Below are 21,283 nucleotides of genomic sequence, written 5' to 3'. Positions count from 1 at the left end.
CAGGTATTATTAAAATAATTATTTGGCACCATGTTGTAGGTTGTCAGCTGTTTGTACTATTATAGATTTGATTCCTCAGGAAAAAATAAACATTTAAAGGTCTAGAAAAAATTGTGGCTGTTAAACTCTGTTTGTTCATTCAACAAGTTTTCGGAATATTTTTCTTTGTGTAGCAATATGTGGTGTCACCGCCAGAAACCACACTTGCTAGGTGGTAGCCTTTAAATCGGCCGCGGTCCGTTAGTATACGTCGGACCCGCGTGTCGCCACTGTCAGTGATTGCAGACCGAGCGCCGCCACACGGCAGGTCTAGAGACACGTCCTGGCACTCGCCCCAGTTGTACAGCCGACTTTGCTAGCGATGCTACAGTGACAAATACGCTCTCATTTGCCGAGACGATAGTTAGGCATAGCCTTCAGCTACGTCATTTGCTACGACCTAGCAAGGCGCCATTACCAGTTAAATTGAGATTATATTAATGCATGTACAGTCAAGAGAGATGTTCTACAATTATGGATTAAAGTTAAGTATTACAGCACTGCGTCCGTTTTTCTAAGTTCTCATTTCCTTGTAATGTTCCAGACCTCACGCCAGTCCGCGTGAGCTAAAAGCGTGCATTTCGGCCTCCTCTAGCAACACAGTGTTGGCTCTTCTGCCAACACTTCACATTATTTCTAACTGTTCTAGTAGATTAAGTTTTTTATTGTTGGGTTCTGTGAGAAGTACAGTTAGGCTGTTGTGATTGTCGTCAAGTCTTTGTTTATTAATATACATGTGATTAGCTATTGTAGATTTTTCAAAATGGTTTAGTCGAAAGGCGTCGGTGTGTTCTTTATACCGTGTGTGGAAGGTTCTTCCAGTTTTTCCTATCTAAAATGCAGGGCAACTGTTACATTGTAATTTATATATTCCACTGTGTTGTGTTATTGGCTTGTTTGTGTTCACTGTGTGAGGTAAGTGGTATCCAAGTTTGCTGTTTGTGGAGAAAGATATTTTAATTTTTTTTGGAATAAGTTAGCTATTTTTTGTGATACTGTGCCTAAGTATGGAATGCTTGTGAAGATTTGTTTTGTGTCGGTAGTTTTGTTTTTCAGTGTTTTTGTGAGTGATGTTGGTCTGAATTTTTCTAGATAGTTTACCAATTGATTTTACAGAGTAACCATTATTTACGGCTATTGTTTTGATAGTACCTATTTCTTGTGTTAGTGCTTTGGGTTTTAAAGGTAATGTACGTGCCCTGTTCAACATTGATCTAAATGCAGCATACTTACGTGTGTTCGGGTGGTATGAAGATTCATGTATTGTGATGACAGTATTGGTTGGTTTTCGGAAAATGTACAACTTATGTTCTTGTTGTTCATTCGCAATTGTGAGGTCTAAGAAATTTATGGATTGATTTGTTTCATGTTCTATTGTGAACTTCATTTTATTGTGGAGTGAGTTGAATGATGTGAGGAGTTGTTCAGGTTCATCTTTAGTGCCATCAAATAAGAGTAGTGTGTCATCTACGTATCTCTTGTAGTACACAATTTTTTGAACAAGTTTATTTTCTCCTTTGAAGAACTTATTCTCTAAGTGGTGATTACTTTGAATACCAGTAAAGGTATTTTTCCTTTATTTTCTGAGACCATACAGCGAACTTTTCAGATGCACCTTGTAAAAAGTTCTTTAGGTACGTAGGCCGCTAGCCGGCGAGGATCGTCTTGTTCGTTGTTGGCAATGTCTGATGGCCTTACTGGAGAGGAGCTATTAAGCAAAATCAAGTTCCATCGAGCTCGTATTCGTCTTCGATCCTTCTCCCTCGTGAGACAGCGTTCGCCTCCCGTGGTCGGAGTAGAGGCAAGTGCCGACTCTCAGCAGTAAGGCTACGGCCATACGAGCGTTTTTTTTTTTTTCACGCGCGTTTCTGCCGGGTCTTATACACCACTGCGTGTTGAATGGGGCTGGCCACACGAGGCGTTTTCGCACGCCGCGGGCCCGCAAACTTCGGCGTTGACGCTGAGCGAACGCTCTCGGGTGTATTCGTTCTGCGTGTTCTTCACGCTGGGCGCTGGCCACACGAGCGGGAGACACGCTGCGGCAGAGTCCGGAACCTCAGCCCTTTCCTCCGACGCTTACCGAACTGAAATCGTAGCGATGCCAACATATGCAACAATGCGTGGAGCGGTATTATTTCAATAGGTATTTCATAATAAAGAACATATGCAGTCTAACAATGCGTGGTGCGATATTATAAAAAGTAGGTATTTCATAATGAAGTAGCCACACATGTCTTATTTTTGGTTTTATAACATGTCAAATGCATGATAAATGTACGTGGTTTGAAAGCCAAATTACGAGATTTTAGTTGTTTATGTACGAGGAAAAAAGTTCTATGGTTGGCAACCCTGCTCGGCAGCTCGCTTTGTTTTCAGTTTACGGACAGACTTTGCCGTCCTCGCTTCGTTGTCATTGTAGCAGTCTTCTTGTATTTTATAAAGTGCCAGAATGGAGCGTCTGGACAGTGAAATCATTATAATGGAAGTGCAGAAATATCCATGGCTGTACAATGCAAGCGATCCGGAATACAAAATTAGAGAAAGAAAAAGAGAATCGTGGCGAACAGTTCAGCGGCCGTTCTGGGAGAAAAATGGGATGGACTGGATAACAAGCGAAAATCAGATCTACGTAATTACAGACAGTAAATATTTTATTAATTGCTATAAACAGTGTACAGTGAAATTTATACGTGAATAAAACGATAACAAGCCAATACAAAAATTAGTCTTCATCCGAAGAAGTTTGCATCATGATCTTGCCATGGTACAGATCCTTGAGGGGAACAGAAGTAGCTGATCTGTCGCTTAATATGGGATGAATCCAGTATTTGTTTTTTTTTTTCCTGCCGTCGTTTCCGACGCCTATGTACAACTAACGCAGCACATACTGCAAGAACCGCCTTCTTGTTAGATGTATTTTCGCTCATAGTTGATACTAAACTGCGCACAGTAGATGTTGTCACAGCTTGCTCGAAAGCACTACTGGCGTTTAGCTGAGCTTAACGCCGCGTGAGAGGGGCGGCCATGTGGCCGCGCGTGTTGCGTGAATTCTGGCAGAAACGCGCGTGGAAAAAACGCTCGTGTGGCCGTAGCCTGAAGTCGGCGTGAACGCCGGCAGAAACGCGCGTGGAAAAAACGCTCGTGTGGCCGTAGCCAAAGTGGCGCCTATAGCGCAGGCAGGCAGGCGCTCGATGCAGAGCAGAGCGGGGCGTGGGCTGGCCCGCTAACGAGCTGTACAGCACGGAACGCAGGCCCGCCTGTTCCCGTGTTTGCACAGCCATCTGCAAACATCTGGGGATTTCAGCGCGAGAAGCACTATGCTCTGCTACCTAGATCACTTTCGACGATTCTGTTGGTGGCATAAGAAACATAAAATCTCTCACATTACGATCGGCGTACTACTTTACTATGTACGATTTGCCGGTAAAATCTGAGTTGCTAGGCCGCGTCGTATTCCTCTTCCATCTTCTTCCATGCCCGACGTTTCGATCCATCTGCTGATCTGTTCTTCCGGATTGCACTGGGGTTCTGGATTGCTGAGTGCTGTCCCAAGACAGTGTAGCGTCCACTTGTGAAAGGCTATTTTCCTGCACTTTCCCAGAGGTGTGGAGATACAGGGTAAAATTTTTCAGGCTGCCTTAGATGTGCCGTCGTCATTGGATAAACACTAAAAGCATACGCCGAAAGAAAGGAGAAACCCTAAATACGAGGGTTGGAATTTTAATAATGGCAGCTATTTATTTACATTTCGTACAACATAGATACGCGTTTCAAAGTTTTACTGACTTTCAAAGTAGTCACCAGCATTGTGTATAACCCGTTGCCAGCGATGTGGAACTCATAGAATACTCTTAGCAGTGCCAGTTGTGTTGAAAGTTGGAGCGGCGCGGTCTATTGCCAGACGAATTTGTAGCAGTTCTGAAGTGAATGGCGTGAAGTGTTTCCTTCAGTTTAGAAATCGAGTTGAACTCACGAGGGTTTAAGTCGGGGGAGTGTGGTAGGTGGTATAGCACTTAGCACCCCCTTCAGCCAAACAAATCAGTAACAGCTTGCACTGTACGTGCTTGAGCATTGTCCTGCAAAATGATGGTTAGGTCCTGCAGAGTCATCACTTTTGTATCTAAGTTGTTCGTTTTTGGAACACGACCTACGACCAGCTTAGAGACAGAAGTGATGACTCTGCAGGACCTGACCATCAGTTTGCAGGACAATCCCCAAGCACGTACAGTGCAAGCTGTTACTGATTTGATTGACTAATGGGGCTGCTAAGTGCTATACCACCTACTGCAATCCTCTGACTTAAGCCGTCGTGAGTTCAACTCGATTTCTAAACTGAAGGAAACACTTCAGGGCATTCGCTTCAGAACTGCTACAAATTCGTCGGGCAATAGACCGCGCCGCTCGAACTGTCAACACAACTGGCACTGCTAAGAGTATCCTACGACTTCCACATCGCTGGCAACGGGTTATACACAATGCTGGTGACTACTATGAAGGTCAGTAAAACTTTGAAACGCGTATCTATTTTGCACGTGCTGTAAATAAATAGTTGCCACTATTAAAGTTCCAAACCTCGTATATTGTCGCTGTGCCATCCCGGTTGTTCCTGGTAGTTGTTTATGTTCCACGATAGCCGTGGCTGGGTATTTACTTCCTTGATGGAGGTTAGCCGCGAAAACGAAGTCTTTAGCTGTCATCTGTATTGAAATTGTACTCAATCGTGTTCTTCACCGACTTTCTTTCGATAAATATTGCTTTGTCTGGCTAGCACTCGTATGTTCTAAAAATCCATTTTTGGTTCTCCACTACTGATGATTTGACACTTTCTCTTAGACGTGTGAATCGGCTGAAATATCGAAACACAGTACAGTTTCAGTAGAAATGACGGATACAGGTTTCTCCGTGTACGTGCCTATCAGCTATAGCGGAAGTAAACAGTCAGCCACGGCGAACGACAGACTTAAACTACAACAGTGGCAGCGCAACAACAGTGTTCTGGATTCCCCGCCCTTTCAGTATCTGCGTTCAGAATTTAATCAATGGTGACGGCCTACCAATAGCAGGCTGAAGATTTTTATCCACTAACTCAATTTGTCTGGAAAATCGTGAAAAAATAGCGTTTTATGAGAAGGTGCTTCACTGTCTCTCGACACTGTTCACATATCCAGCGACATCAGTGCAACCCTGAAGAAAATCCCAGCCGAGAGATAAAAATGCAGAGCATTGAGAAAGTTTGAACATAAATGTGACGCGTCCTAACGAAAGAGATTTTATCATCCGCGATAACGGAGACGAAAATCTGCAGACTTACGATTTGTTACCTCATTTCGTATAACCTCAAACATTGGACTGATCCAATGACAGCGACGGTTGAGGATGAGGCGTGATGGGGAGGGGGATCCATCCGAAGAGTGAGGTACAGTTAATGCGCTAAAGGCTTCTGTATGATTTACCAGAGTTAATCTGATGAATACCAGTACTATCTGAAGCGGAGATTAATACGGTATATTGTGTCGGAATAAATGGATTTCTGAAAAGTAATTAAACTGTGCTAGAGACTCACTATTTAGGCCAGTGAGAGCAATATTTTGATAAATAGTTTACCTGTAGTTAGCCTCCGCCAAGTCTTACGCTGCTTGTACCCCAACGGACTCACCACGCTCATTATACAGTTGTTGATGTTGGTGGCATCAGCACCAATACGAAGTGTCGACGTGTTGATGTGACAGGATTGCAGAATGGCGCTATCGTTTCTGGGCTTGCACATGACTACACCGTGGCTGATGACCTCATAAGTTAAGTCCCATAGTGCTCAGAGCCATTTGAACCATTTGACTACACCGTGAATGAAACTGCCCGATTTTATTGTATGGAGACGGGTTGTTCGACGTGTCTCCAAGAAATAGAGGACCATTCGCAGCCATCCAACAAGCCGAAAGAGTAGTGGTAGTAAAAGTCTTCTTAGCGACAGCGACCGGGGAAGAATGCCATGCTTTGACAGTGACAATCTGTTTGAAACCCGACAGGATTTGCAGCTGTTAGTAAATGTCGGTACATCTCAACCGGTTTAAGAGCAAACACTGCGAATGGAACTGCATGCAGTGGACATTCGGAGTCCGTTGCGTCGCAAAAGTCTGTTGCTCACAGTGGCACAAAGCTGCACGTCCTCAGTGAGCCAAGCGACACAAGAAATAGACAGTAGCTAACTGGGGGCGTCTACAGTGGGCCGACGTGTCACCATTTTCCACTTGTCAAAGGATGCAGGGCAACGTGTGCACTAACAACCGAATGATGGGTAAACACGCAACGTGTGAAGAGTTTCGTTCACGTCGGAGCTAGTTCTGTGACGTCCTCGGGGTGTTTCTCGTACCACGGCTTGCGTCCACTCATTCAGGTGACCGTAAACATGAACCAGGATGTTTATATCAACATTCTCGGCGAACAAGCGCTGCTCTTTCTTTTACATATTCGTGATGAGTATGCTGTGGATAGTTCCCCATTCTGAAATGATAACAGCCATGTACAGGACTGCACGCATACGTCTCTTGTTTAACCCACACTCGCGTACGCTGTCGCTTCTCAAATGGCCTGCTGAAACATACAATCTTAATCCCTTAGGAAATGCCTGGGACTGTTTGAAACAAATGGTGGAATGTAGAAATCAGCATCCCCACAGATATGAAACTTCCTGGCACATTAAAACTGTGGCGGACCGAGACTCGAACTCGGACCTTTGCCTTTGGTGAGCAAGTACTCTACCGACTGAGCCACCCAAGCACGAATCCCGACTCGTCTTCACAGATTTACTTCCGCCAGTACCTCGTCTCCCACCTTCCAAACTTCACAGAAGATCTCCTGCGAAATTTGCAAGACTAACACTGCCGGAAGAAAGGATATTGCGGAGACATGGCTTAGCCACAGCCTGGGGCATGTTTTCAGAATGAAACTTTCACTTACAAGTTCGGGTGCGGCCGGAGTGGCCGATCGGTTCTAGGCGCTTCAGTCTGGAGCCGAGTGACCGCTACGGTCGCAGGTTCGAATCCTGCCTCGGGCATGGATGTGTGTGATGTCCTTAGGTTAGTTAGGTTTAAGTAGTTCTAAGTTCTAGGGGACTGATGACCTCAGAAGTTAAGTCCCATTGTGCTCAGAGCCATTTGAACCATTTTTGATCTAAATATGTCCAGGTTTAAGGGAAATGTACTGTATTCCGATTAAGTCAATCCACAATAATTATCAGGAAAACGAATCTCAGGACGTGTTGGGTGAAAACACTTTACAGGAGAATTCCTGCCAGCGGTGAGGTGTGCAGCAGATAATAGTCGTTTCCTCTAGGTCTGTTCTGGCTGCTGAAAAAAATTTGCTTTACCAACAAACTTCACTGTCAGCTTGTTGCGTTTCGTTGTACGTCGTGTACGGTCTCCAGTTTTATTTTTCATCTACAGTAGCAGTAGCAATGGGTAGGAAAATTCTAGTAAAACGTGCTTGTTGACATCACATCCCGATTGTACAAGTAATGGTTGCGGAATCGTTACCATTGGCAGTGTTTTAACAGTACACAGCAAAACGTTTGTCTTGACAAAACAGGTATTCCTGTAGATGCAGACACAGCATCAATATTAGTTTCTATTTACACACGACTTACTGGTATCATAAACAAATAAATTTGACCGACATTATTCCGGAAGTATCACTGTACTGCAAAGGTGAGACTGTTTAATATACAGAGGGGTCCAAAAAATGTATCCACTGTTTAAAAGTGCATACCTGGCAAACTAGTTGACGGAGTTGTCTCATCTTTGGTAGTATAATAGTTTGTAGTTCCTGCAATCGCCACACAAGCGTTGTATTGCGTTGTTTTGTTTTGTCAGATGACAGTCGCCAGATAGTCAGTGTTTTGTTCTTAGTTGCACCTAATTACTCCAGTAAACAAGACTGGCGCAAGGCTTAAATTCGATGAAAGGACGTCAGTTTTGAGTGGTATTTTAAGTACGAAAACATTAATGAGGTTCAACGGCAATGGCGAAATGAGTATCAAACAGAGCCACCGACACGTTTAACGATTCGTCGCATTCGAGACAAATTTGAAGCCGAAGACTGTGTTAAAGATGTACACAAACAACGATCTGGATGACCTGTAACAGTAACAAGTCCAGCTAACTCCCGTCGTGTGTTACAGCAATTCACTCGCTTACCACAGAAGTTTCTGAAACAGTGTGCCCGTGAAACTGGAGTCAGTCGCTCAAGTGTTCGGCGAATTTTGAAGACAGCAAAGTGGAAGTGCTACATCCCACGATTGCTACACGCAATGAACGAGGACGACCCAGATCGTAGAATGGAGTACTGCGAGTGGTTTACTAACATGGTGCGCAACGATGAAGAGTTTGCCGAGATGATTGTGTGGTCTGATGAGGCACAGTTCAAACTCAATGGTACAGTAAATCGCAACAATTGCAACTACTGGGCCGCCGAAAATCCGAACGTCGATGTAGACAAAGTCGTGAATTTGCCAGGAGTAAATGTGTGGTGTGGATTGTCTTACCGGGGCTTGATTGGGCCATTCTTCTTTGACGGTACAGTTACCGGTGAGGTGTACCTTGAGAAGCTTCAGACACCCATTTTACCTGCCATCCGAGACTTGTATGGTGACGGAAGAGTTTACTTTCAACAAGATGGTGCCCTAGTTCACAACCAAAATCGTGTTAGGGCGTATCTCGACGAAAATCTACCAGGAAGATGGATAGGCCGTAGAGGTGCTGTGGAGTATCCACCACGTTCCCCAGACCTAACTCCTCTGGACTTTTACATGGAGGAACACTAAAGGATGTCGTTTATCGACAAAAGCCACGCACATTGGATGAACTTCGAGAATCCATCGTACATTCATGTGCAAATATCCAACTGAACACGTTGCAGTCAGTAGTTCGCGCTGCAGTTCGGCGGCATCGTTTGTGTGTGGATGTTAATGGTGACCATTTCGAACACCTACAGTGATATCTTTAAGTTGGACTTTAAGCTACACTTTCACCAAAAATGAGACAACTCCGTCAGTTAGTTTGCAAGTTATGGACTTTTAAACAGTGGGTTCATTTTTGGTACCCCTCTGTATTTACAGCGCTGGAATCTCACTAAGCAGTCAAGTTACAATGTTGAATTAATTTCATTCACAAAAATGTTTTAAAAGGGCGCGTCATTTTCTTCTCATTGACAGAATGTTGCCATTCAAGTCGAGCACATTGTTCTCGGCAGCGGACAGTACTTGTGCTAGCCCCAGCCACGCTCTCACAGTACTTCGGCTATTGAAGCGCTGAGCGCCTCTGCGTTTTAATGCTTCACGGTCGTGCTGAGTTTTACAGCGCTGCCGTAGAACATCGCATGAGCATTCGTGAATCTCTCTCGTAGGACGGGACGAACCCTTTGATTACCGCAGCTCCTCTAACGTCGCACAATCCACCTTAATTCTTTTAGCAGTATGCAAGAAAGCTCACTAAGCCGTAGCTGAAAAGCTGCTCGCAGTGCCCTCAATTACGGCAATTTGCTGCAGTCTGGCCAGGTAATGGCACTGCAGCCGACTGCCCGCTCGCGGAAGAACCTCCCAGTCTTGCTTACCGCGAGTGCGACTGTCGTTTGTTCACGAGAAGGTTCTGCTTTTAAAGCAATGCAGTCTACGGACAAGACGCGCAGATGGATTAAGGGGAAAAGTTAGGTAAGTGGAATACTGGAAACAACAGACAAATGGGATAAAATACACTCTAAAAAATAAAAAACGACACACCGTGATTGAGTTATGCAAGTACACTACTGGCCATTAAAATTGCTACACCAAGAAGAAATGCAGATGATAAACGGGTATTCATTGGACAAATATATTATACTAGAACTGACATGTGATTACATTTTCACGCAATTTGGGTGCATAGATCCTGAGAAATCAGTACCCAGAACATCCACCTCTGGCCGTAATAACGGCCTTGATACGCCTGGGCATTGAGTCAAACAGAGCTTGGATGGCGTGTACAGGTACAGCTGCCCATGCAGCTTCAACACGATACCACAGTTCACCAAGAGTAGTGACTGGCGTATTGTGACGAGCGAATTGCTCGGCCACCATTGACCAGATGTTTTCAATTGGTGAGCAGCAGTCGAATATTTTCTGTATCCAGAAAGGCCTGTACAGGACCTGCAACATGCGGTCGTGCATAATCCTGCTGAAATGTAGGGTTTCGCAGGGATCGAATGACGGGTAGAGCCCCGGGTCGTAACACATCTGAAATGTAACGTCCACTGTTCAAAGTTCCGTCAATGCGAACAAGAGGTGACCGAGACGTGTAGCCAATGGCACCCCATACCATCACGCTGGGTGATCCGCCAGTATGGCGATGACGAATACACGCTTCCAACGTGCGTTCACCGCGATGTCACCAAACACGGATGCGACCATCATGATGCTGTAAACAGAACCTGGATTCATCCGAAAAAATGACATTTTGACATTCATGCACCCAGGTTCGTGGATGAGTACACCATCGCAGGCGCTGCAGTCTGTGATGCAGCGTCAAGGGTAACCGCAGCCATGGTCTCCGAGCTGATAGTTCGTGCTGCTGCAAACGTCGTCGAACTGTTCGTGCAGATGGTTGTTGTCTTGCAAACGTCCCCATCAGTTGACTCAGGGACCGTTACAGCCATGCGGATAAGATGCCTGTCATCCCGACTGCTAGTGATACTAGGACGTTGGGATCCAGCACGGCATTCCGTATTACCCTCCTGAACCCACCGATTCCATATTCTGCTAACAGTCATTGGATCTCGACCAACGCGAGCAGCAATGTCGCGATACGATAAACCGCAATCGCGATAGGCTACAATCCGACCTTTATCAAAGTCGGAAACGTGATGGTAGGCATTTCTCCTCCTTAGGCGAGGCATCACAACAACGTTTCAACAGGCAACGCCGGTCAACTGCTGTTTGTGTATGAGAAATCGGTTGGAAACTTTCCTCATGTCACACGTTGTAGGTGTCGCCACCGGCGCCAACCTTGTGTGAATGCTCTGAAAAGCTAACCATTTGCATATCACAGCATCTTCTTCCTGTGGGTTAAATTTAGCGTCTGTAGCACTTCATCTTCGTGGTGTAGCAATTTTAATGGCCAGTAGTGTAGGTCACAAATTTGTATTCATACTGGTATCGACGGAAAATGTAAAGTAGTAAACTGTGGCGGCCGACTACCATTGGCCTCTGTACACCAACCACCCCAATTGAAGGGATGTCGCGCACATTCGGCCTGGAACTCATTGACTGGGCCCGACAGCCAGCAGTGATGGTCTGGGATGACATTTCATTTCATTTCATAGCAGGATCCTTTGGTTGTCATCCATGGCACCCTTACAGCACAACAGTACGTTGACAATATTCTACGGCCTGTTTTGTTGCCCTTCACGAAAGCCATCCTGGGCTGACATTTACACGGTGAGAGTTTCTACTGTTTGTCTTCGTGCTTGCCAAATTCTACCTTGGCCAGCAAAGTAGCTGGATCTCTCCCCAGTTGAGAACGTTTGGAATATAATGGGCAGGGCCTTTCAACTATGGTGGGATTTTGACGACCTAAAGCGTCAGTTTGATAGAATTTGGCGTGATATGCCTCAGGAAGACATCCAACAACTGTGGCTGAGTGGTTCTAGGCGCTTCAGTCTGGAACCGCGCGACTGCTACGGTCGCAGGTTCGAATGCTGCCTCGGGCATGGATGTGTATGATGTCCTTAGATTAGTTAGGTTTAAGTAGTTCTAAGATGTTAAGTCCCATAGTGCTCAGAGCCAGTTGAGGGAGGACATCAAACAGAATAGCCCCTTGAGAGTTCCAGCAGACCGTCGCCATGACTTTACCGGCTGAGTGTGCGGCTTTGAACGTTTTCTTAGAGGGAGAGATGGAGTGGCGGCACTTCATGGCTCGACGTTTCGAAGTGATGAACCCATTTTTCATCGCCGTGATGATAATCGACAAAAAAAAAGTCACGATCAGCCTCGAAACCCGCAAGCAGTTCCGCACACATGGTTCTTCGTTGCTCTTTATATAGAGTCTTCAGGTAGGCGGTAAGGAACCGAGCGGGCACACAGCTTTGAGTACCACAACTGGTGGCTGAGTGTTTCAGCACCACCAACAGAGACGTCCAGTTGAGCAGCGAGGCGTCTGATAGTGATCCGTCGATCAACTCGCACTAGAGTGTCCGCACAGTGCAACACTGCTGTAGTGACAGCTGTGTGCGGTCGGTCGGCACGAGGGAGGTGGGACATGTTCGCGCGACCTCGTTGCTATGATGACAGGCGCCTCGCCCATCCACTCACCGTGTTTTTCTTTTTTTTCACTTCCAGGTCACCATAGTCATTCTGTAAGAGCCTACGAATATCTGCGGTGTGCTATCCACGAAAAGGAATTAAGTGAGAGTTCCCGCCTTGGAACGCACCTCTGTTATAGACTATTTTGAAAGCCACGTATCGGAACTTCACGACTATAGCGGCTGAAGCGGGAATATTCTACGATGTCCCACAGCAAATTCCGCATTTTTTGAACCGAAATTGATCAAGACTTATTGAACACCATTCTGGTGTGCCTTCAAGATGATTTATCGCTGTTCCAAGCAATACTATATTGCATCTCATCTTGCTGTCCGCGTATCCGTGCCGACCTGCGGCGCGCTGACTGACGGGAGCGACCGCGGAGTTTGCCATTTGTGAAATGATAATCAAATCAAGACCCTAAGCTGTCGACAGGAGTTGATATAAATCAATGGGGACAGTTGAAAATGTGTGCCCCGACCGGGACTCGAACCCGGGATCTCCTGCGTACGTGGCAGACGCTCTATCCATCTGAGCCACCGAGGGCACAGAGGATAGTGCGACTGCAAGAATTTATCCCTTTCACGCCCCCCGTGTGACCCACATTCCCAGCTTAATGCCCACACACTACATTCGTAGTTCCCCTGACCATTACACTCACTACTCGCGGCAGACAATCTTACCGAGTCATGTGAGAGTTCTGGCAATTCGTGTGCATCCAGCACAGAAGGAGGAGGTAAATGGCCAGTTAGCCTTAACTAATATGAAGATGGTATCTGTTCTTTCAGACTTGTCCGGAAGAACAGGAACCATCTTCATATATTTCCCATTTATGGTCGCCCCCATCAGCCACCACACAGTGTGTCAGCTTAGACTGCGCGAACAGTATTTACACACTGCTTGGACAGTCTTAAGGGGTCCAACGGCTTTGGCCAGATTTGCCACGAAAGTCAGCTCTGATGATGGCGCTGTTACAAACTATCACCAGTACAGGCAGCTGGTACGCTACCTTCTACTATTCACCTACTAGAGTTGTCTCGTAATCAGTCACCAGCGTAGCACAGCCAGTAGCGTACCGTACAGACACGAACCCCCCCCCCCCCCCCCTCAGTATAACCTCTTCAAATTGTACAATGACATCTTCTCAAATATGTGACGTTTGTAGTCATCAGATAACCGAAAATGACAGTATGTAAAGGAAGACATTCACCAATATACAGCTGTCAACCGCCCTGAAGAGGACTGCAGCAAGTCGAACGAAACGTCGGCAGTTTAGTTATTTACAACGCCACCGCCAAATATCCAAAATTATTTTATCCAAAATGACATCTGCCGTGGAGGCCTACGAACTTATACCACCAATAGAGGCAGCATGTCGGTCGCCTGTATGTATAACTTCACGCTATGATGAAGACGGCTGTGGAAATCTCGTAGCGACAGTGAGTCAGTCTGTGGCACCAGGACCTTGCTCTGCTCTATGGCACGGCAAGCTCAGCCGTGGCTCGGCTCGGCTCGACGCGACGCCGTAAACTGGTGAGCCATTAGCCGCGCCGCGCGCCACACTTCCGCACGCTATTGCTCGTTCCGGAGCTGACGTAACCGCAAGCGGCGGTAGAAGGCCAGCGATAAAGAAACCCGCCGCGCAGTGCTCGGACCTGAATTCCACTAACCTACGTCGTGCAGGACACACTGCTGGGCATTAAAACTGGAAAACCAGTAAGGATAGCCGTTAACGAAATTACACAGTGCAGCAGGAAGAATACACGATTAAACCTGTGTGCGATTTGGTATACACAGCACGAATTTTATAAGCAGAGCCACCATCTCTGGCAACAACAACGCCTCTAAACCGTCTGAGCATTAAGTCGAACTGAGCTTGGATTAGATGCAGACTGGGGAGAGTAGTCATGGGATTCCTTCAAATATCGTGTCTGACCTCCTTTCGCCTGGCGTAGCGCAACATCAAGACTCAACAAGTCGTCGGAAGTCCCCTTCAGAAAACGGTGCCATACTGCCTATATAACCGTCGACAGCTGCGAAAGTGTTGCTGGTGATGGATTTTGTGCACGAACTGACCTCTGGATTACGTCCCATACATGCTCGATGTCTGGTCTGGGTGGCCAAATTATTCTGTTGAAATGTCCAGAGTGTTCTTCAAACCAGTCGCGAACAACTGTGGCCCCGGTGACATGGTGCATTGACATCCATAAAAATTCCATCGTTAATTGGGAATATGAAGTCCATGAATGGCTGCAAATGGTCTCCAAGTAGCCGAACATAACCAGGACCCAGTCCGTTCCATGTAAACACAGCCCACACCATTATGGAAGCACTGGCTATTTGCACAGTGCTTGGTTGACAGCTTGGATCCATGGTTTCGTGGGGTCTGCTCCACACTCGAACCCTGCCATCAGCTCTTAGCAACTGAAATCGGAACTCATTTGACCACGCCACGGTTTTCCCGGCGTCTACGGCCCAACCGATATGGTCACGAGCTCCGGAGAAGCGCTGCAGGCCATGTCGTGCTATTAGAAAAGCCATTCGCGCCGGTTGACTGCTGCCATAGCCCATTAACGCCAAATTTCGCCGCACTGACCCAACAGATAGTTCGTCGTACGTCCCTATTTCACTTCTGCTGTTATTTCATGCACTGTTGCTTGTATTTCGTACTGACAACTCCATACACTCGCCGCTGTTCTATCGTTAAGTGAAGCCCGTCGGCCACTGCGTTGTCCATGGTGAGAGGTAATACCTGAAATTTGGTATTCTCAGCACATTCTTGACACTTTGAATCTCTGAATATTGAAATCCCCAATGAATTCCGGAATTGAATGTCCCGTGCGTCTAGCTCCAACTATCATTCCGCATTCGAAGCCTGTTAATTCCCTTTGTGCGACTATAATCACTTCGGAAACCTTTTCACATGAATGACCTGAGTACAAGTAACAGCTCCGCCAATGCAGTACCCTTTTATACCTTGTGTAAGCCGTCTCTACATGTGCATCTCACTGTCCCATGACTCTTGTCACCTCAGTGTACGGTTACGTCATTCGACGCTGATTCGACTATAATGCTGGATGTTCATCATTTGGATTTGCAGCTCCTTGTGTTTTCCGTGTTTGCAGTTAAAATTGCTGGATTTAAGGTCTGCCAGTTATGCGAAAGTCCGTTTTTTCCAAGTACCCAAACATGTTTCAGCACATCTGTGCCATCATCAGTGGGTTTCTGTTTGATTTAATCTGTAATATGAATATGTTTACTAAATGATTAGAAAATTACGGTTTCCTAACTATTGTGAAGTCGTGTGTGTTGTATGTTTTTTGTATGGTGAGATCTAGAAAATGTAGTGTGTTGTTTGTTTCTGTTTTTAATGTGAAGTTAATTTTTGTGTGTATGTTGTTTATTTCATTGTGTAGCTGTTCAATGTGTGTATGTGGTGAACAAATGAACACTGGCTGGGCTGGGACACAAACAACCACGTTTACAGTGCGTTTTGGTGAAGTGCAGAGTACCTTTACGACCATATTTGTCAAAATATGGGTCATATCTACATGTGCTTCGCAACACCTCATCAGGGTGCTGAGAAAAGGGGCTTGCCAAACAAAAACGTAAGTAAGAATAAATATAGGCGCGAAATATCGCGACAAACTAAATTAAGTTTAAAGTGTAAAATGATAGGTTAATTCCCAAACAATTTCTCATCAGCACCGTTTGGTTGCAGATGAGAAACTTCCTGTAATAAATAATACACAAGTGGTCCTGAAAAACCATACAAATCGAATGTAAAGGTATTAATTAAAGGAAACAAATTGTTGTTTGAACTAAATATTCCAGTAATTTTGTAACCATTTAGTATAAATGTTCACATTACAGATTAAATAAAACAGAAACCCACTGATGATGGCACAGAGATTGTAATGCTACTTGAATTACGTAACCATTACGGCACCTCACCTTTACCTCTCGATACCAGCAATATTCTACTGTGTTTCTGTAAAGTAGTTGACATATTTCTGAGACAACATTCAGATTTGATTTCATTAATGTAGAGGTACTTATATACACCGATATGTTTGTATTGCAATGATATTATTCTTATGCGTATTCTTTCTTTTGTCACTATGATCTTTGACGTAATTGTAACTCTTGATTTTTGGACGCGTAAGCAGTTGTTAGAGAGTCGGATCTTGAGAAGGTCAAGTCATGGACGTCATGTTGGAAATACGCATATTGTAGTCAGCTTATAAAATGTGAACTTTGACAGTGAGGAAAATGTTTTCAAGTATGTTTTGTATTGTGAAGCGATGTTTTGTGTGCTACGTGATACTGCAACAAAAGTAATAAAAAAAGAAGTGTAACTTAAATTCGGAGTGCTGATTATTTTTTTTACATCACCATTCTGAGAAACTTTCAAACGTTTAATCTTCAAGAATGGTTTGTGAAACACATCTATAAAACTTTTGAATATAGCAGAGTAAAACATAGGTCTCTTTGCATCCGAGCTTGGAATCATCACCACCTAGATTTTCGACAATTGAGCCATGATTTTATAACGAGACCAGCGTGGGAAACACGAAAAGATGAGTGCCTAGTTTATTCATTATTACATGAAATGACTTTATTAACTGTGCTCTAATGACACCTGCCACATAATAACTTTGTTGTTGCCCGAAAATGCAGTATTTAGCAGCGTGAGCAACACCACAATCATTATTAAATTTTGACCTTTGTTGTGGTAGGGTTGTTAGAAGGTGCTAAAACATATTTGGGAACTTGGAAAAAACGGTGTTTTGCATAACTGGCAGACCTTACATCCAACAATATTATGCTGGAGTTCATCAGTCGTAGGGGTTGGTGAGTGGTGACGTGCCAGTCTCTCAGCAACCCGTGACCAAATGTTTTCAGTGGGTGAGAGATCTGGAGACCGTGCTGGCCAGAGCAGCAATCACCACCTATGTTGAGCCAGGTCAGGACATCACGAGCGACATGCTGCCGTATGTTATGTTGTTGAAAGGTAATAGAGATCTTGGAGATAGGGCACAGCAACCGTCCCTCTCAACACATCAGATATGAAAAACCTGCTAAAGAAATTAACGATTGTGCGAAGTAGAGGTGATACTGATTTGCCCCCAGTGGCACACCAAATCATCAAGCCATGTGCTGCGCCGGCCGCGGTGGCCGAGCAGTTCTAGGCGCTTCAGTCCGGAACCGCAGGACTGCTACGGTCGCAGGTTCGAATCCTGCCTCGGGCATGGATGTGTGTGATGTCCTTAGGTTAGTTAGGTTTAAGTAGTTCTAAGTTCTAGGGGACTGATGACCACAGCTGTTAAGTCCCATAGTGCTCAGAGCCATTTGAACCATGTGCTGCGCTGGTATGACGATGAAGAATGCGAATTGGCAGCATCCATTCCCCTGAGAGCCGCTGCATACTGATATGCCCATCGTGACGCTGTAACGGAACCGGTACTCGCCTGAAAACAAGACACGGTGCATCTCCTGTGTCCAATGCCGTCGCCGGGCGCATCTCTGTCTGCACTTTAATTCTGCTGCCGCATCAGGGGAAGCTGCAACAAGATTGCCATACTGACAGGCCGTCGTGTTACGCACTGTCTGTGTAGACACGGTCTTGCTACAAACACGCTCACTTCCTGAACTGCCAAATATACCATACGATGTGTCCATCGCGCGCTAGACAGATGGGGGCGTCGTGATCCTGCATGACGCTGAGTATGCTCCTTCTGAAGCCACTGATTCCCATTTTCATGACAGGCGTTGGGTCCGAAACAACGCGAGCAGCATCGCGTAATGACAAATCGCAGTGTCGATAGGCCACGGTCCGGCCACTGTGGATTTCCGACACGTGCAGGTAGAGGTTTGTCCCTCTTGCATGAATCGTAAAACAATTTTTTCACAATTAACAAACATTCAAGAACAGACTACCATCACCCAAATGTGCTGGAACGTCATATTTTGGTGCGCGTTGTGTCTGGACGGCTTATATGACTAACGCAAAAATAGATAGCGCGTCATAACGTAACGTTGTTACTTTAATTTGTTATGAAAGCGGCGCTGATATTCAATAAAATCAGGTTAAAAGCTGTGAGCTGTCTGGGGAAGTTAACTTTGCATTACTGAGCAACTGTTTCACCAGGTATCCAGTCTAGCTTACCAAATTCCCAACCAGACTAACATTAATTATAATCTTTTAATAGTCATACGACAACCGGTGATATATATATATATAAGAGAATTTAAATAAAAGGAAATAAATCAGTTTATATTTGGAAATTTATTTTAACATTGATCATTGAAATTTCAGAATATTAAACTTCAGTCATAACTAAGCTGGTGCCTTATTTAGGACTGTGAAAATGTGAGATTGTAATCTTACAGAACACATGAAATATGGAGCCAAGATTGGGAGACTGCATACAACACTGCATTCATAAAATAACACACGAAGAACGTTGAAACATATGCAAGAGGAAATTAACCACAACCAACCGATTCAATTTTCACCCAAAGAAGTTACGTTCGTAGCGCAATCCTGTCCGTCATGTAATTACCACACACTAGTATACTAAATTCATACTAACTCTCTGTGAAATCTTCCCGAAAAGAATAGCTGAGGGCTACTTTGATGATTTCACCACATGCTTCACGTGGTCAACTTGGTTTACACAAAGAGTGTAACTCCACAATAATTTTTATAATTAAAATAAATTACATCGAAACGCAATTTCCTAAAGAAAAACCTCGGACTGGTTACTATCGTCTTACTATTAACCTGATGGGTCAAACAGTTGTATAAGCACATGGTACTGGTCTCATAAAGTACACCCCACGTGGGTTGAACATAAAGAAAAGTTGCTATATTGAAAAATATAGTCAAGACGAGACGTTATAATCACACGAGCATTCGCATTTAAGATTGATGATCTTAGTTAGAGTTACTGATCAACACGTGGTTCCATATTACTCACAAAGTAGTGACAAAGCAACTACCGGAAGGTATTCTGAACTTCACACGCGAATTACACTGCGTTGCAATTTAAGATAACATTAGATATTTTAGAGCTAAACCTGAAATAAAGGTGATTAAATTTTCAGTTAGGCTGAACTTGGGAAATCCATTGTCCTACGGACTTAGCAGACACGCGCTTAGCTGGAGATCTTACCACTTCAGACGCTCGCCGCGGACAGACTGACCTGCGCTCCTACCGAGCGTGCTTCCCAAATACAAACGGAAGTGACCAGAGAGGCAGCTTCCTGTACCAACATGACAAGGGACGAACAGGACCATACTAAGCATAGAAACCTCTCTGCTTTTAGAAAGCGTAGCTACCTGTTCCGACGTTGGTCCTACTGTTCCCTAGCAGACAGGTTTGTCTGCTACCATCCAGCATGGAACTACAAATACATTTGCTCATTCATCCTCTCACACAGAAGGGAAGGGGGATGACAGTATCTTATCATATACAGTATATAAAAGAAAGCGGATGTAGGTTCCGTATGAGACTGTGTGACATGAATTACATATAAACTGTGCTTTAAAGTGTAGTAGTGTGACAGATAGTTCTTGTTTATGTGTAAAAATAACACGTTCCACTGCTCAGTCTCCTCCCAGATAGAAACACCACAGTAAATTTAGAAGAGGAATTTATGCCGTAAATGACAACAGATTTAAGAAATTAATATGAAATGAATCCAACAGAAACCTTTCAATACCACCACAAGGAAGTAGTATTATATCGCATCTTTGTCGTTGTGAAAAATGCCGAGCTGCGCTGTGGTTCGGACTCTACATTAAAGAGCAGAGCCCACTATATCTGGCTGCGGAAGGTAAATTCAGACTAGGAAGAAGGAAACGGCTGCCACTTCCAACAGGGCCATGCCCAGTAAAGCACTACCATGATCAAAACAATTAAAAGACGTATCGGTATATAGAATACTTAGTTGTGCTTTGGTGAACTTAGATACTACAAAGATAACGATAGAAAATGCAAATTAATTTTCCGTCATATTTCCCATTTATTTCTTTTGGATGCCAGGGGCATCTAGTTCTCCGGGACATCAGAGCAATGTTCCGCTTAGTTACGCCACAGCACATATCATATATGTAATGCCATAAATTTAAAACATATTTGTAGAGGATATGTGACCCACTACTAAAAATACAGTGGTTCCCTTAGTGTTTTCCTCATTACTAGCACAAATTCTTTGCTTTTCAGCTCACTGTTGTGGGCTGTAGTAATATTCAGTGTCACATAAATCAGACCTAGTTCCCAAGTAGATTCTGTCTAGCTCCGAGTCCGATACCTTCTTGCACAATGTGAAGTATAGTACATAAAGGGATTTTATTGACGGCTGAATAGAGCAGACAGCAGTGACGGACAGGTTGGCTGTGTAGCTTTGTAAAGAGTGCGCACACAAGGGAAGCAAGTTACCTGCGTACTGGAGACCAATGTGAGGCAGTGAAGTATACCCACGTAGTAGTTAATGGGACAGCACACAGTGGCAGTACTGACATCGGCGGACAGGCACCTCCTACCTAGCTGCCGGAATGAACGAAACATTGTTTTCCCGCTTCGGCATGGTATGTGGCAGTCTCTCTACACTACAGGGACGTCAGTGCGTGCACGCTAGCTGCTCTTAGATCTTTCGCAAACGATTTTAAAGAGCGTATTTTGTATAAAAATCTGATTATTTCAAATCTTACAGCCTCATTCATCAGTTTTCTGATAAACTTCCATTCGCTGATAGAATGAGGGCTTTCACAACCGGATGACACTGCTGCTAGTAAACTTTTCAGGGTATAGGGTCGTGGTCCATGAAAGTCTACGGTTCCTGGACGCCGAATTAAAACATCTAAAGCAGGCAGGCTTTAGAGAAAAATGGCTACTCGTTGAAGGAAGT

The 21,283-nt window shown here is 44.7% G+C and overlaps 1 protein-coding gene and 1 non-coding gene across 6 annotated transcripts in view; both read right to left on the bottom strand.

Annotated features, from left to right (window-relative positions):
- LOC124777140 (phospholipid transfer protein C2CD2L) overlaps window positions 1-21,283 on the bottom strand; it is a 607,433-nt gene that overhangs the window by 524,467 nt on the left and 61,683 nt on the right. The window lies entirely within an intron of this gene.
- On the bottom strand, window positions 12,840-12,914 carry Trnat-cgu. The gene has a single exon. It is a non-coding gene; the product is annotated as a tRNA-Thr (tRNA).

Source organism: Schistocerca piceifrons, chromosome 2 (assembly GCF_021461385.2).
Source record: "Schistocerca piceifrons isolate TAMUIC-IGC-003096 chromosome 2, iqSchPice1.1, whole genome shotgun sequence".
In the NCBI taxonomy this organism is placed as follows: domain Eukaryota; kingdom Metazoa; phylum Arthropoda; class Insecta; order Orthoptera; family Acrididae; genus Schistocerca; species Schistocerca piceifrons.
This window is presented reverse-complemented; position numbering and strand designations above follow the sequence as displayed.